This window comes from Cydia amplana, chromosome 2 (genome assembly GCF_948474715.1).
Source record: "Cydia amplana chromosome 2, ilCydAmpl1.1, whole genome shotgun sequence".
Lineage (NCBI taxonomy): Eukaryota > Metazoa > Arthropoda > Insecta > Lepidoptera > Tortricidae > Cydia > Cydia amplana.
The window spans coordinates 14959527-14976309 of NC_086070.1; the positions used below are offsets into that span (position 1 = coordinate 14959527).

Consider the following 16783-nt stretch of genomic DNA (forward strand, 5'->3'; position numbering starts at 1 on the left):
TTAACGACAATGTAGGATACCTACGTGCATGGTATCGGCCAATGTCCCATGTCTTCCGGAGCCACCTGGTTTGTCACGTACGGATGGCAAGAGGCCGGACGGCTTGACGATGGTTTCTTAACGGAAAGGGCATTGTCTCTTATGGGATGTAACATGTGCAAAGTACATATGCTGCATCTAATTTGAGACACACTCAGCGGAAACGGCTGCAAGTACACACACCAAGTACTCCACCTTGGAGGTGACGTACGATTTCGTACCGCTCGCTGTGGAGACTGCTGGACCCAGGGGTAATGACACTCCGGAGCTTTTTGGGAACTGGGGCAGGTGATAACGGGAGAGGGGTAATGATCCCCGCTCTGGATCTTGGCTGGTCCAACGAGCTTCCATCACCATACAGCGTGGGAATGCGGCAAGCATAATGGGAACTTTTGGGCCCGGCTTGGAGCAGGGTGGATGAGCATTAGTTTAGAGATGCTTTCGACGAAGCTTGTTGCAGAAAATATGGTTTGTTTTAGAGTTAATTTTTTAGAATAAAGTTATGACGATGCTTGTGTGGATTACGTTTGTATTTTTATGAAGCGTGTGGCAGATTACCTTTAGGTATGTTTGATTATGAATACATATAATATGAATGAAACTGTTAAAACAGAAATGTAAAAAAAAACTGACGATTTAATTTTTATCTATTAAAACTTAAAAGCGTAGTGCTTTGTAGTAAACAAAGAAAATTTAATAAAACATTTTCATTTGTTCAAAAAAAGCCAACAGAATATTAGTTATTTTTGTTGACAATCCAAGCGGGCTGACTGTTATAAAAATACGTCAGACTGTTATAAAAATACTGGTGGAACTTGGAACAATTGGTGTAGTTTGTAATTTTTGTTAGTAATAATTTAATAAACAATAAGCTGCGTCCTCATACCAACTTCTATATTCAGTTAACTAATGGGTGGACATATAATTAGCGTTTGTATAAAAATTAAATCAACCAGGAATGACAAGAGAGATTTTTTTGGATCCTATGTATGATTGTCCATAGGTACTATTACGTATTATTAATTAATATAGTGTTTTTATTAACAAAATAATAACCGTAATAAGAATACTCGTAGTAGTCCCGATTCATAATGGTCAGTTGATTGCATAGGACGTACTGCTAAAATTGGATAACCTGAGTAGTATTTTCATTCTTGTAGTAAGTACTTAATTTATACGTGTTTTGGTAATATGTTTAATACACACAGTTTTGAACATGGATTTAATCAAGATTTTTTATATTTTTCCGAATTTCTATGTTATCTTTCTTATTCACCTTATCTTAAGGCCAACCCCTTAAGATAAGATGAATAAGGTAAATGTAGGTAAAATATAAAGGAAAGCATTTCGCTTAATGCCTGCTATGATCAATTTTTAAATTACAATGTAAGCTTTAAACTAATAAATAATGCCAGTGCGAAACGATTTTGTACATTTTATTTCCTGAATAAACTTCTTCAGTAAAAACTTTTTCATTGTTTAAGAAAAAAAATATGTACCTATTCCAAAAGGTGTCAATCAGATTACTATCTAGGGACCTAGCTAAAAATTTATTAGTGACGAAGTTGTAGTTCATAAAGGTGACGGCTGATAACGACAAGGTGGAAATATATAAAACTAGCAGCAGTCGTCACGTTAGGTGTAATAAAGACATCGACAATCTTAAACGAATAACGCATAGACAGATAGTCCCCATACGGCTGACCTGTCAAAAGTGAAGCCGAAACTCGATCGATGTGTGTGTGCGAGGCTCGTGTTTTACGCTCAGCAACACACACATATATACAAAAACGTGTTGCCAGTATATAGATATTTCTCTCAAAGTGGGGTATTTTAACCACATCCTTAACACTTGGTTATTAATAATATGTATGTGTGTAGATTTGATTTTGTAGCAAAAGCTTTTTATGTTCCTTTTAAGGATTTTTTGTATTTCTGTACTTTGTGAAATACATTTTGACTATTTTTATTTAAAATGTGCATAAAATAATAAAAAAAATACATAAATTGGAATAAAATAATGAAATACTTAAAAATATATATTTTTATGCAATTATACAAGGAACTTCAATTAAGCGTATTTATTTTAGAATGTAAACGTCATGTCTCATTTTGAGGAAAAAAAATCACTATACTGGCAACATTTATAAGAAATGGCGGCTGAAGAAACTTAGGATTTTTGTATTTACGATTACCTACGTAAAAATATCATATCACATTAAACTCGATACTTACCTACGCGTGAAATGTATGTCAGTCTGTTTGTTTTTATAATATGATGCGTTGTGACACCCATTCACTGCACAAACAACCATCTTTCCTGTGTTTTTGATTTTTAAACGGGAGGTGTACACAAACCAATTTGACCTTGAGAACTGCCAGGGCGGTTCGAATACGGTGACACGAGTGCGACGTCACGTCGCACTTGAAATGGCTTCACATGGTATGTACGAACACTCCATCTGTCGACAATATTATGGAAATATAGCTCTTCCATATACTATACATCAGGTTCTTAATATGCGTGGAGGCAGGCAAACAGGCGGCATCAGCATACAAATTGATGGCGGACGGTATTTCAATTAATCGCAAACCAGACGCGCGTTTGCAGCGCGACTGACATGCGGCTAGTAGGGATGGTTTATAATAGCGTAGTTATAGTTAGTACATTAAGACGAACATACTATCGGGTGAGCAAGTCACCCACCCACTACGGATGATACCTACACCTAAACTTATCTTTGCTGAGACAATATAATGTGGTTACTTTATTCAATCCTATATTTTTTATTAAATAAAGCATAAAGCTTTTGTTGTCAAACATAATTAATGCAGTATCATATGGATTTTACTTATAAAGTCAATCAGGCAGGGAACGAATACGAGTAATTAGGTAACTAATCAGTTTTAATGTCATCAACTTTTTTAAGAACTTATGTTTCATTATTTTGCATAATATATATCTTACAACATATCTATATTGGCTATATCTTTGATTGTCATTTGTGAGAGAAAAAAAATAGAAATTTATTTACCAATCATTATAAATAGGTAACACATCAAAGGCCCCTTTTGATGCGTTTGTCTATGTTACAGCTGAAATAGATAGTAAATTGATGAAAATAAACAAATTTAATTTGACTATTTGTAAGAGCGTGTCGAACTTAATCTAATACTCACGCTAGACCGGGCCGGGACTGGGCCGGAGCTTCCGGCGCTTTGTTTTCTATGGAAAGGACCAAGTAATCACCGATCCGCCTTGTGTTTTTATCACGCGGGCCGTATAGTAGTTTACAGCTATTGTAGCATTAAAAAAATAGTTGAATTATAATTCAATTAAGAAATTGCATTTCAAGTCACGATTAAAAGTCGCACATCACTAAGCAGGAAGCAAACAATCGAACGATGAACGCGTCGATGGAATAAAAATGTTCAATGCAATGTTTTCCTCCTGACGTCATTAGTCATCGACTCTTGCGCAGATCAGTCGTACACAATGGTGGAAAAATGTGGTGGAGATTCCTGACCTTCTGCGTACTTGTACTCATTATACTGTACATAGTTTTGAGCTCCATCCATGGAAGACCAGTTGTAAACCTTTTTTTCCATCGGTGCTGTGAAGGAGATATAGAAAATCATCAGACAATATATGAAAATTTCGGACATAATTTTTTCATGAAAGAGCGCCTGGTTGCGGAATTCAGAAATGACAGTGACGTTATTGAGCCGAACAATGATGTTGTTGAAATGGTTGGAGCTCTAAGTGACATTTTAAATGTGCACAATCCTAAATCAAGAGTTAATATAGAAGATTATGAACACGATGATTATAAAAGTGATACAACAATAAATTCTGACCTGAACGTTTATGAAACAACTACTGAAACAAATGGTGATTCTAATTTAAGTGATGCCTTACATGTTTTAGGAGTGACAGTTGACTAAAGTGATAAAATGACAAGGGCAGGGAGTTTTATAAAACTACTGACATAATTATGATTTTATTTTACATAGTGCTTTCATGGAACGGGTACTTACTAAACTCAATGAGCTATTATAAACCTACTTAAAGTAGAAATGTTGTTTAATTGGTTAATAAATAATTATGCGGATTTGTAAATCCCATTAATAACATTTTTAAAATAATGAAATGAAATAAAATTAAAGATTAAGTAAACACAAGCTTTTTTAACCTTTACCTCTTGTTGGTATCGTGTTGAAAAAAAAAAAGGAATCTTTAATTAAACTTACGGGCAATAATGATATTATATATATAACCATAGATAGGTTATACTCATACTTGAGGAACACAAAAAATACTTCCATATTTATTTCTGTGCCTACTAAGAAATCTGTTATTTTTGATTAATTTTCTCATTCCATCCATCTTTGTCACACTCGTTGTTAAACATAAGCTCGTCTCTTCCTATTTCGGTGTGCGCTTGTCCAGCTGCGACTAAAGGCAACTTGTCCAATTTGTGCTTCAATTTTGGAACGCCTATAACCTATCTTGAGTTATATATACGAAACTAGATATTGAACAAGCGTAAATTACCTAGGTATTACCTATTTGCTACGTCATAACTTCTTAGAGTGTCACTTCCCACATCACAGACTTAACAATAACCTTCTTAATGAGAGTTTTTCTTAATTACAATTATTGTTAATCTAGACTTCACATCAGTCATCAAACTGCTGCGCTACAGTAACAAGAAAGATTCTCTTATGACAAAACAGTTAATAAATCAAAATAATATTTTACTACAGTTATGTTTGTGGTGTTTGGAGACAATTACAGTAAGTGAGTAGTATCTGACATTCTGAGCTAAGTCCGAGTCAGACTCGGGCCTCGAAGTTTACATGTCATCACACACTATTTATAATAATGTTTTTTTTCTTTTGAGTCCAAATCACGCTTTACATGGTTGTATAACTGTGACTAGATAAAAAAAAACCATAAAAATGTAAGTTATATCGAGCCCCTCTTACTTTCTCATTTAATTTAATTTTTATTATAATTGCTGAGGTAGATGAGCTTTCTATTTATAAGATAATGAAGCCTGCGCTGTGAGTCTGAAGGTATTACAATAAGCTAGGCTGTCATTATTTTGTTGTTGTAGTAAACATTTCGTGTACATTCCAACTGTCTGCTTATTGCAGTTCTTGAGAGCCTGCTGACAGATATACTGACTACAGAAGCGTAGTAATAGGATTGCGTTTGTCACCCTTTGGGTACTAAACATGTAAACGCTGTCCTGTTACAAGTTTCAGTATTTAGTATGATTGTTGATTAGTGTTACATAGTATAACAGCACCACATCACCTTTAACATAAGCCACAATTGACCGGGTCATTACGTAAAGCCTATATAATTCCTCGACAAGGATTAGCCAGATTAAGGATCGATAATGTTACATCATTCTGTAAGCATCTATAGGGTTGTATTGATATGAGATGAGATCCATAACCAGAGGTAAACTATAGGTACTCGTACCAGAAAAAGGTACATTATTGTAGTAGAACAAATTAATTTATTGTTCAGAAAATATTTTTTTGGTATTTATTTGTTTTTGTTTTTATTTCAGTTTGTTAATTATTGTCTTTCAGATGAAGTAAAGTTGTAAATATTTAAAGTTTTTTTTTTAATGCAGGTATTTGATTACCAATCAGTTACTAGCGATTTTTGCATTAAGTCAACATGAACAACTGTTTAGCACTCCAAATTGATTAAAACGCAACCGCTATCTATGATCTCAACAGTTAGAGTGATTCTACAAAGTTTTGTTGTTCGACGAGCTTATGTTGCCATCGTTTGCTATTGTTATTTAAAAGTTTAATAACTCGTTTCCCGTTTTAAATACTTTGGAAACTCTTGGATAATATTGAACTCGCCGCGCCATTTATTTTAAAATGCAGTAAGGCAAACATGATCATAGTTTTAAAATATGAGTCGTTCTAATATTTAAGCAGATGTTATGAATTCCGATGTCATACATGACATCGGAATGATGTGATACATGATGTATGTTAATACAGTGAGTAAATCCAATACGGGCATTAAATTAAACTACACGTATAAATTATCTGTGTAATCATTTATTAAGACGTTTGTTTAAGATACAGTTCATTAATTTTTGAACCGAGCAGAAAACTGCAAACATTACGAGACATATGACATGGCATGACAATTTACGAGATACGAGCTTTTTAAAGTAACTGTCAAAAATCTTTGTCAGTTATAATAATAAAAAGCTCGTAACTTGTGTGTTGCTTTACATTGCGGGCCGAATTATTTGGTATGGTTGATATTTTCATTGTATTTATAAGCAACATTTCTAACAAATCTACAATTTAAATTGTTCATTTGTTCTCCCCTATACAATAGGTAATTTGAACGCGCATATGATATTGATATTCACGACCTACCATTCAACCAAAACTGTCTGCCGTATTCGAAATTCAAGATATTCACAAGAGACGACACGTACTAGATCCATTCTAGATACGTTATAGTTTAGATTTCAACTAGTTCTCTTTTGCAGCGCAATTCGGGCAACCAATGTCACTTTTACTATAGATGGTGTTAGATATCTTTTAGATCTGAATTAGATCTCGAAGTAATATCTTGTGAAAATCGTTCAAGAGTATCTCCAGAATTGCGGAAATGTCAAATTTGACAGGTTAGATCTTAAACAGGGCAGTCACAATAGTATACTTAAGGTCATAGCAGAGAGGGTGGATTGCACCTTCTGGAAATTTTGGGTCAATATAATAATAATTAAATAGTTATTTAATGTAGTAGTAGTTAAGTAATTAACGTAGTCGTAAGCCAAACTAACAATTCTATGGATAAATTATTATCTGAAATAAAGAATTAATAATAATAATTAAACATATCGTTATCGTATCTTGGCGATGTCTAAAAGATATATAATAGATGTCTATTACAAAATCCCAATCGGGCCCCAAACCTCTTAATCGCTAAGATCCGGGAATTGTTACCAAGCACAATCAATCTAAATTCATCAATTTCTAAGACTAATTATTCCCCAACAATTTGATTAACTCCATAGAATCAGAATCACCCAGACCAAAACATTAACAAAGACCCAGAGTCGTTCCCCAAATCTCCGAGGATATTGAAGATTTATATCTTAAGGGGCTGGACCATTAGTTCTGAATGGCAGATTTACTCTGCCCGGCGATTGCTTGTATTAAGAAATGGGTATCGGATTTATTTCTACTAGGACTATTGAGTGATTTCAATTTAAATGTTCAGGACACGTGAATTCCTATTTAAAAAAGTTTCAACGTATAACCTCTGGAAATGTGGTGTTGGATACGCAACAACGGTTGAACCCTTAAGAGCCAACAGGAGCTAAGATTTAAATATTTTAGGTAAATATACCCGTTTCGCTAACGGAAGCGGCTCCGACTAGTGCGATAAGGACAAGGCGAAAAATCCTGCGTAAAAATCTCAAAAATCGAGGTTTCGTACTCGACTGTTTCCTCCTCCAAAACTTAACCAATCGTAACCAAATTTGGAAATCTAAATGATTATGACATTATCTGTGTCGGACCGTTGCTTTTTTGGCCAATTGATGTCAGTTTTGAATAGCACGCCTCTCATTGCGGCATAGTCAATTAGGCCATTTTGGCCATTTTTGAAGGGCTCTAGCGCCTTAAAAAACAAAAATATAAAAAAAAGCAAAACGGTCCGACACAGATATTGACAATATTAATCTGTGTTGAAAAAAACATTTCTCTAGCTTCAAAACCCACGGAGGAAACAGTCGAGTACGTTTGTATGGAGAAATGACCACTCCTGTTGGCTCTTAACAAACTCCAGACTAAGGAAACCTATATAGATCCAACTACATAGAATCCGTACATAAAATCCTTTTTTGCAGTTCCTTGCAAAAATTATCAGACAAGTCGAAAACTATTAACGTATTAGTCGATTGAATATTTCTTGTACATTTTTGCAATATCCGGTTTTTTTAAATAAATCGCGAAAGGCTTAATTCATTATCATCTAGTCCAGCGGTCGGCAACTCGCGGCCCGCGGGCCGCATGCGGCCCGTGAACCTGTCGCTTGCGGCCCGCGAGCCTCCCTGGCTATTTTGTATGTAATATTGACAAACGATAATGTCTGATAAAGTCATAAATATTAACAAAGTGCGGCCCGCGTCCACTTCGTTAACTAGGTACTATGTGGCCCTTGGCTGCTAAAAGGTTGCCGACCGCTGATCTAGTCCATCGTGATTTTTCTACACTTTGCTCGGCATCTCGGCAATGAATCTTAAAAGATTCATATTTTTACCCCTTTACTGTGTTTTTTTCTATGAGATTTTTTTTCTGTAGGTACCTATCAGCGCAAGTGATTCTTAAACCTACGATTTTTTTTAATTGTCAAGAAAAGTTTTTGCCTAAATTTCGACGATTGTATAATTCTAGAGTCTGCTACAGACATTGTAATAAACATTTTCTTAAACTTTAAGGTCAATTTCAACTTACATTGAGACATCGAAATGACGCCCATGCGTCTCACTCGCGACAGTACGAGTACATGTACATATAAGTACGAGCGAATGCACACGCGACTGACATCATTTAGATATCATTTTGATGTCACAATGTAAGTTGGAATTAGCCTCTTTAAATTAATTTAATATGAAAATGTCATTTACGTGCTCCGGCGTCAAAGATTACAACGTAGCGCGCCCCCACTTCGCCGATAAGCCGAATTACAATCCAGCCTTACACCAAACCCCATTTAATTTATTGTTGATTAACAATAAATATAGGTCGTTTGTATCAAACTTGAATAAATGCCTTATATCGTACACTTAAGATAATTGGATAATTATTACATATTATATGTAATGTACCTATGTCTCTTTATTTCGCAGAAATTAAGTTGGGATAGCTACGGATGAGTGGTAAGTAATTTTGAAAATTGCAAAATACAGTGGAACCTCGACAGCACGTTTGATTGAAAATATCAACTAATAATAGATAATATATATTATGAGTAAAAGTCCAAACGTTGTTACACTGGTTACACACGAAAACACTAAAATGGGTATGCAAGTAGGTATGCATACATACTGCCGTATTCGAACTTCAAGATATTCACAAGAGACGACACGTACTAGATCCATTCTAGATACGTTATAGTTTAGATTTCAATTAGTTCTCTTTTGCAGCTCAATTCGAGCAACCAATGTCACTTTTACGTTAGATATCTATTAGATGTGAATTGGATCTCTAAGCCATAATTATTTTGTGGAAATCGTTCAAGAGTATCTCCAGAATCGCGCAAATGCCAAATTTGACAGGTTAGATCCGTTAGATCTTAAACATATCGTTATCGTATCTTGGCGATGTCTAAAAGATATCTAACAGATATCTATTTCAAAATCCGAATCGGGCCCATAGAAACATGGTGCACCTAACAGTCGCAAGTTTTAATTTATGACCCATTTTTGTACCTTGCATGTCACAGTGACAATAGCATGAGGTGTCTAGCGACTTTCACTGTGACAAGGTACAAGAATGGGTCATAAATTAAAACATGCGACTGTACCTTAAATCCATGCCACTATAGTAGGTAGACCATTACTTTCTACAACTATAGTACTTAAGTTCTACGCGTAATTGAGTATCAATACCAATTACAAGTACCAATAGGTACTTGTGAAAATGTTTTGTGTTAGAACTTCGACATTCATACAATATTCACACCCGACAGAAGATTTCAAGTTAGATTTGCCCGTTTCGAACTTTAAGATACCTACGTCAAATATTACGTCTGGATACGATATGGGTTATCTAATCCCTAATGTTTTTGTTCGAAGAAACGTCACTTTTGACACTGACATATCTAATCCATATCGTATCTAGACGTAATCACTAGACCTATATCGACCGGGATATGAACCGTTCCGTTCGTATAACCTGTTCTGCCCTAGTAGCAAGTCGCATTTTTATCGTTTATCACCATGCCTGTCACGTTCTAACAAGTATGTAAGTGCGAAAGTGACGGGCATAGTGATAGTCGATAAAAATAGAACCGTGCTGAGCCCACTGGACGTAATATTTGACGTATGTTAAAGTTCGAATCGGGCCGTATAGTTGGATGGTTTTGCGGTGCCCAATTAGTAGTTTATCGAACATTCAGCCATTCAGAGCATGTACGGAGACCTCAGTACCACAAATACCTAACGCTTCAGTATTAAGGTGATGGCAACTGAAGCTGCATTGCTGTTCCGGCATTACCTACTGCTGCTGCCTTGACACGAGCGCTGTCACAGTCAATTTACTTCATAAATTGAGTAACGGATTGAACGTTCTAATAGTAGCGGTAGTTCTTAATCAGTCAGTCTCATCACATATTATTTTTAATAAACAAGATAAATATTTGATATATTAACCAAACTAAACGCGGTGTGCATCTGGTGCAAAGGTTAGCCATCGTCATTCAACTTGGTAACGCGGCAAGTACCTACACCTTTGCACCAGGTACAACACGAGGGTACACCTCGCGTCTTGTTTGAATACAATTTTATTTTTAGTAATTTTATATTATGTTTGTGTGTACAGACATTAAGTAAAGGAATAATGGTAATGTGTCAATAAGTCTATTCTAGAGCTAGTATACGTAGTTACTCGTATTGCGATCGTGACGCGTACTGCGCAGTTACATGCAAACGAGGCATTTATATTGACATCAAATGTTTCACGTTTTTGACCACGCATCGGGGAGTAATAAAAACGACGACGATGCTCTGTGCCTATATTATTCGTTAACTATATTTTTAAGCTTCAACGTTTGTCATCCAGCTGCCCCATTTTGTAGTGCCATGCAGTGCGATCTTTTTCAACAGTGCAATATAAATATACAACTCATTGTGTTTTTTTTTGTGTTTATAGTACCCACATTTATCCTACGTACCGATATGATAGCACCACGAGCATATTTCCAACCGGTATTGATCTAGCCGGTGTATAGCGGATGTCTCGCTAATAGAATACAAATGAGCCGATCCAAAACTGTTTGCTTTGCATTGCCTGAATCAATACACATACCTATTACTGCTAAATACGTGATTCCTTAGATAGCATGTAGGCTATATATGGAGACTTAGATTATTAGGTAGGCCTTGGGTAGACTTCCAACCTCTGAAATTACAGAAACATATGGTCTTAAGCAACCAATTCATAATTTTTATTTTGGGATGTATAAGTGATTCATAAACCCTGATTTCTTAAAAAAAATACCGAGGTTTTTTTATTTTGTAACTTTCTTTTTTGTTTTTATGTGATTTTTGTTTTGTTAGTGACCAGCCCGCGACGTTATAAGTCAAATGGGTCTGGGTTAAGGTGACAGTCCATTTCTAACCGCAGCTGCACTACTGTTCATTTTACTATGGAAATTGACAGTAACAGCGACGCGTTCAGTACCAGTAGTGCAGCTGCGGCCAGAAATGGATTGTTACCCAAGGTGACATTCAGATGGCAACTGCAACTGCATTACTATTGCAACATTACTGTTGGGACGAATGACGTAAAATGAATGACGTTCGTAGCTGCATTACTGCCGTGATTTGAACGTTCCATCCACCAGTAACTTTATCAAGAAAAAATTTACAGTGATAACGACCGCGTCTAGGCCACAGCGGTAATGCCGCTACAGTAATGTAGCTGCAGTTGCCAAATGAATATTCTGAATGTCACCTTAAACCATTTTGAACTTGGAATTCTTATAAATATATAAGCTTCCATTTGATATAATATACGATTAATAGCAAAAAAAAAGGAATTTTTTTAACTCTCCGTACGCAATTTAACTCGGCAACTTAAATATTTGAAATGTGTGAATGTGAATGTTATCTATCATTTATTTCTTATCACAAATTAATAACTGATGGGGCTATGTATTTCCTATATCATTATTGTAGCTCATTTTATATCCTGAATAAAATAAATTTAGCTAAATGGACTTCTTCGGTAACATTATACTTATTGTATATTTTATGAATTATCAAAATCATTGACAAGTACCTTAAATGTACTATAAAGTCTCTAGAATTATAGAGTTACTTATTAGTAGTGGTATTGTATCCGTAGAGTACAAGCTAAATAGTAAACGTAAAACTAAAGCTGTATTCCGCATTCACACAATCCCGTTGAGTGTTTTTGTGCACTGGCGAGTAAAATAACGTGTGGCCGGTTATATTGAAGCGCTGATTATATTCGTAAAAAATACTGCAGCGTTCAGATGAGTTAAATTGGAATTAGCCACTTACCGTAGTTTATACAACGGAACCCGCAGCGCATACGCTGACGTTGTTTTATTTTAATCCTCTCGATAAACTCAGTAGTGGAGTAGTGTTAATGATTTTTTTTTGCCTTGTTGTTGATGTTTGTGTAGATGTTGATGTGTAGATATGTGTGATCCTTATAGTTTATATACTCACTAATAATCCTTTATTGTAATCTCATTATAGTTTTGTGCCAGTGGAAATTGGATGTTTCAAAGTTATAAATAGCAGTACCGTGACAGTTATCATCAAACGCATAGGTAAGCAAAGCACTTTTCTTGTCCGAAAAGAGATGCTAGTGTACAATAAAGTAGATCATTTCATATTATAATACGTGCATATCTTTTTATTTGCCAGCCATTGTATCTAGTTTTATACCCCTGAGACTGAAACTTCCTCGAATAGCTCTGGATCTTACCCCCAAGTTAGACGAGGCACAAGGAATACTTAAGATGTACACATTTGTAAATCCAAGAATGTTAAATAATTAGAATCAATACAAATGGTGAAAATAGAAATCGGAAAAAGTATTAACCAAATGGACAATCTTTCAAGTATGTGTCCCTATAATAAGTAGCTATGTACTCGTAAGACATTAATATTGTTTTTGTAAGTGTATGTAGGTCTCCCTCGTCAAAGCGTTTGCCCGATTAAATCTTAAAAGAGCGATTAGTTGGGGTTCGACCTTACGTTTTGCCTCATCAAAGAGCAATTGGTAAATATTAAATGATATTTCGTACATAATAAGAAAGACGTATAGTTCCAAGAAACTCGACCTTCTCGCCTTGAACGTTATAACCTGAGAACTGAAAAACATTCGCGTGGTGCAAGACAACAGAGCGTCTTAACAAATCAACAACCCTAAGGCTCAGTTAATGTTTTTTTTTAAATTTAAATTTGATCTAAAATTTTTACTCAGGAAGAACTTACAAGCTGTAAGTACGTCTATATCATTGCTAGTTATAATAAAAATCACGTAGCATTTGAAATTTATTTTTTATTATATTATTTCAAATTGTAGAACACTTATTATCTTTTACAGTATCAAAACCCGAGTGACCCACCCGGGTGAACGGGTCCCCCGCACCCGTTGACCACGAACGCTGTAAAGGGTTCGAAACGTCATTAAATATAAGTACGCGATATAATCCGTTTTAATAATTTTATTTCATGAGTAACTATCGCGGTAACCGAAGACAATATTAAATATAGGTAATGTTATGCAATCTCACAATGCCCGGTAACCCGACTATGCCCTTCCCCACCCCCCGTATTAATTAAGGAGAGTGTAATGTTTTGTATGCACATCTTAGTTTAATAATTAGTTATTTTTAAGTGTTATGGTTACTAAACTGATCAATCATTTTAGATTCAACTTTAAATGACTATTAAATTAACATTATATTTTAACCTAAACATTATTCCAACAGTTTTTATTCATAAACCTTATAAATACAAAATAAAACGCTTCAAGAGACTGAGAATCGAGTAAAGCCAAACGAATCAAAGCGCCTGCCACAGCGTGTAGCGTTAAATGGAATTTTTAAAATGCAAAGAATGAAATGAAAACCGCCACTTCGGCGAGCACATATCGGTTTAACGGGTTTTTGATAGAATAAAGGATCGTTAAACTATACATAATATAAGGTATTCCCAGAATTTTTTTTATGGGTCACGTGACAGTTACATGCGCATATACGTATAAAAAATGCAAAAAATCGAATGGGAACTTCATTCAATTAAGCGTGGTCAGATGAGAATTAAGGATTTGGAGTTACAATATTTTGGTCCGCTATTGCGACCGAAAGTTTTTCATGATGTACAATGTAATGATTAACAATTAACCGCAACAAATCAGAATAATCATGCAGTTTAGGTAGATTATGCCATAGCAACAAATATTTTTATGCCTTTCAATTCAGCGAAGTTTATCATCATCATCATATACATATTTAAGAGTTAGACTCTTGTAGGTGGAGCGATTTCCAGGCAAGTCGGTCCTCTGCCTTCTCCTTGACAGCCTGATAGGTACGACACCACGTTGAGTTTTTCCTTTACTTGATCTATGCACTTTGTCCTTGGTCTCCCCCACCGACTCCTTCGTTACGAAGTTATAATGCCATAATGGGTACTTACTTGTCAAGGGTTGATATTGTTTAACAATTCTATAGGTATACATAAATTGTGTTATCTTACTGAATTAAAATGATGCCATATTAAATACCTACCAAAATTATTGTCATAATCAGTCCACGTTTCTTGTCTTATTATTGGGGTTTTATATTATGATTTAATCTAAGTCTTAATTGATATATACCTAATGCCTAATTTTATTAATTTTTAACTAGTATAAAACATATTGTACCTATAATGTCTGTTGTTATATTACTTATATTTTAACATAACGTAATACTTTATAGTTTATACAATAAAAAAAATCGTCTGGTTAGTTAGGTTAGATTTAAGAACTTCGTTAAGAATTAGCTTTAGGTTTTTTTCTGGTTGGGGACTGAAAATCAGCGGTCTCGCTGAGTCTCATCCATTTTACTGCACAAATATTTGTAAATTCTGCCTGTTTTTTTACTGTACTTGCAATTCGTTGTATTTTTTTGTGTCGGTAAATAAATATCTTTTTATACTGAGATCTGCGACTAGTTCTAACCCAACCTAACCCACTTTTTGCTAGATAGGTATTCGTTTGTGTGGGGTCACAGTTTTAACTTAACCTAACCCCTTTCCTGACATTGTATATATGTAATTATACAATGTCTCTACTAGAGACTCTCTAGTTAGAACACAATATGTTTTAGAGTAGGTATGTAATAATATTATATTAGACGAATTGTAAATATACCCTATACCCATTATACCAAGAATATGTATGTCGTCGATTATGTGATATATCCCTTATACTTACCTATATATATCTATCCTTATTATGTGTATGCCTTTTAATACGTTATTCAAAGTGATGATATATCAAACTATAATATAAGAAAATTATAAAAAATATATTGCACCAGTATAACAGATTGATTATTTGATTTGATTATGACGATAAGCACGCACATTATCTTCGCTAAAAATGGCTGACAAGCCCGTACCGCAGGCGGATGTGGAAACCCACATAGAATCTTTTTAACAAAATAAAGACAAATTTTACACAAATTACCCCGATTCTTCTCAGCGCTTGTTCCTGACATTAACGGAGGTAGATCATTTAATATCGGCCAATCACACCGAAGGGTTGATTACAAGAGAAAACATACCCAAACACGCGCCCTGTGGCTTGCCGAAATTAATTAATCTATGAATATTAATCATTTGGCCGGAGGTATCTATTTTCACGCGGTGCAATTAAAAAGAGGTCGGTATTTTTTTTATTTTCACGTGACAACCAAGTTTGCTAATACAGTGGAACCTCGATAACTCGAACCGCCATAAGGTGAAATCCTCGTTAACACGAAATAAAATGCCATTCCCTTCCCTTCAAAGCCCAAAACTTCCATACCTCGAAATATTTATTGTCTAACAACGATTCCCTTTACGGCTATCCAGTACAAATTTAATTTCCATAACTCGAAAACTGAAATTGAGCTCTATAACTGAAAAAATAGACGTATTTAATTCATATATCACCTCTATATCTCGAAATTGTATATCATTAAATCTCTGTATTTTCCCCCTTTTATCTCCGAACCTAAAAATTTTGAAAAAAATACACAAAATAGTTCTTTACCTATAGATGACAGGAACACCTACAAAAAATGTGCAGTCAAGCGTGAGTCGCACTTAATTACTTAGTTTTTGATCCGACCCCTACGGGTTTTTAATACACATTTCACTCACATTTCACATAAAACATACATTGTTAAAAATTGTGTAATGTACCCTTGGAACGCGAGTCCGACTCGCACTTGGCCAGTTTTTTTATTCTGTTTATACCCCTGTAACTTGAAACCTCTTTAAGACGAATAAAAACCTATATGAACCTCTCAAAGTCCATATCCTCAACTTTTTGGCGTTACCCTTCAGATTTTAATAACAAAACTTCCGTGAGACACACCCCCTCAGATTTCAGATTCGTACTATCGAGGTTCCACTGTCCACACTATCCTGTGTCACTTCGCATCTCTTCTTGCTTCCTGTTGGAAGATTGACGAATTCAACCTTGTCATTGAAATACTCCCTACGAAGACTATTCTTATGGCCCAACTCAGTTTGGATTCATCATTGACCATTTTTCATTTTTAATTGTATTAAAAAGCGACATATCCGGAATGAGTGTGATGTTAAAAGTGTTAAGACACGAGTTGAGTTCAGTTGATCTTTGTCCATAATCACACAATATTTTATAATGCATTATGCAAATAAATATGAATATATGTACTTAAACACAATAAGTAGGTACGTACCTA

General features: G+C 35.0%; 1 long non-coding RNA gene across 1 annotated transcript in view; it reads right to left on the reverse strand.

The window, feature by feature from the left end:
• The window catches only part of LOC134658847 (uncharacterized), a 367332-nt gene that overhangs the window by 124868 nt on the left and 225681 nt on the right, over window positions 1-16783 (reverse strand). The gene's annotated exons all lie outside the window — the stretch shown is intronic.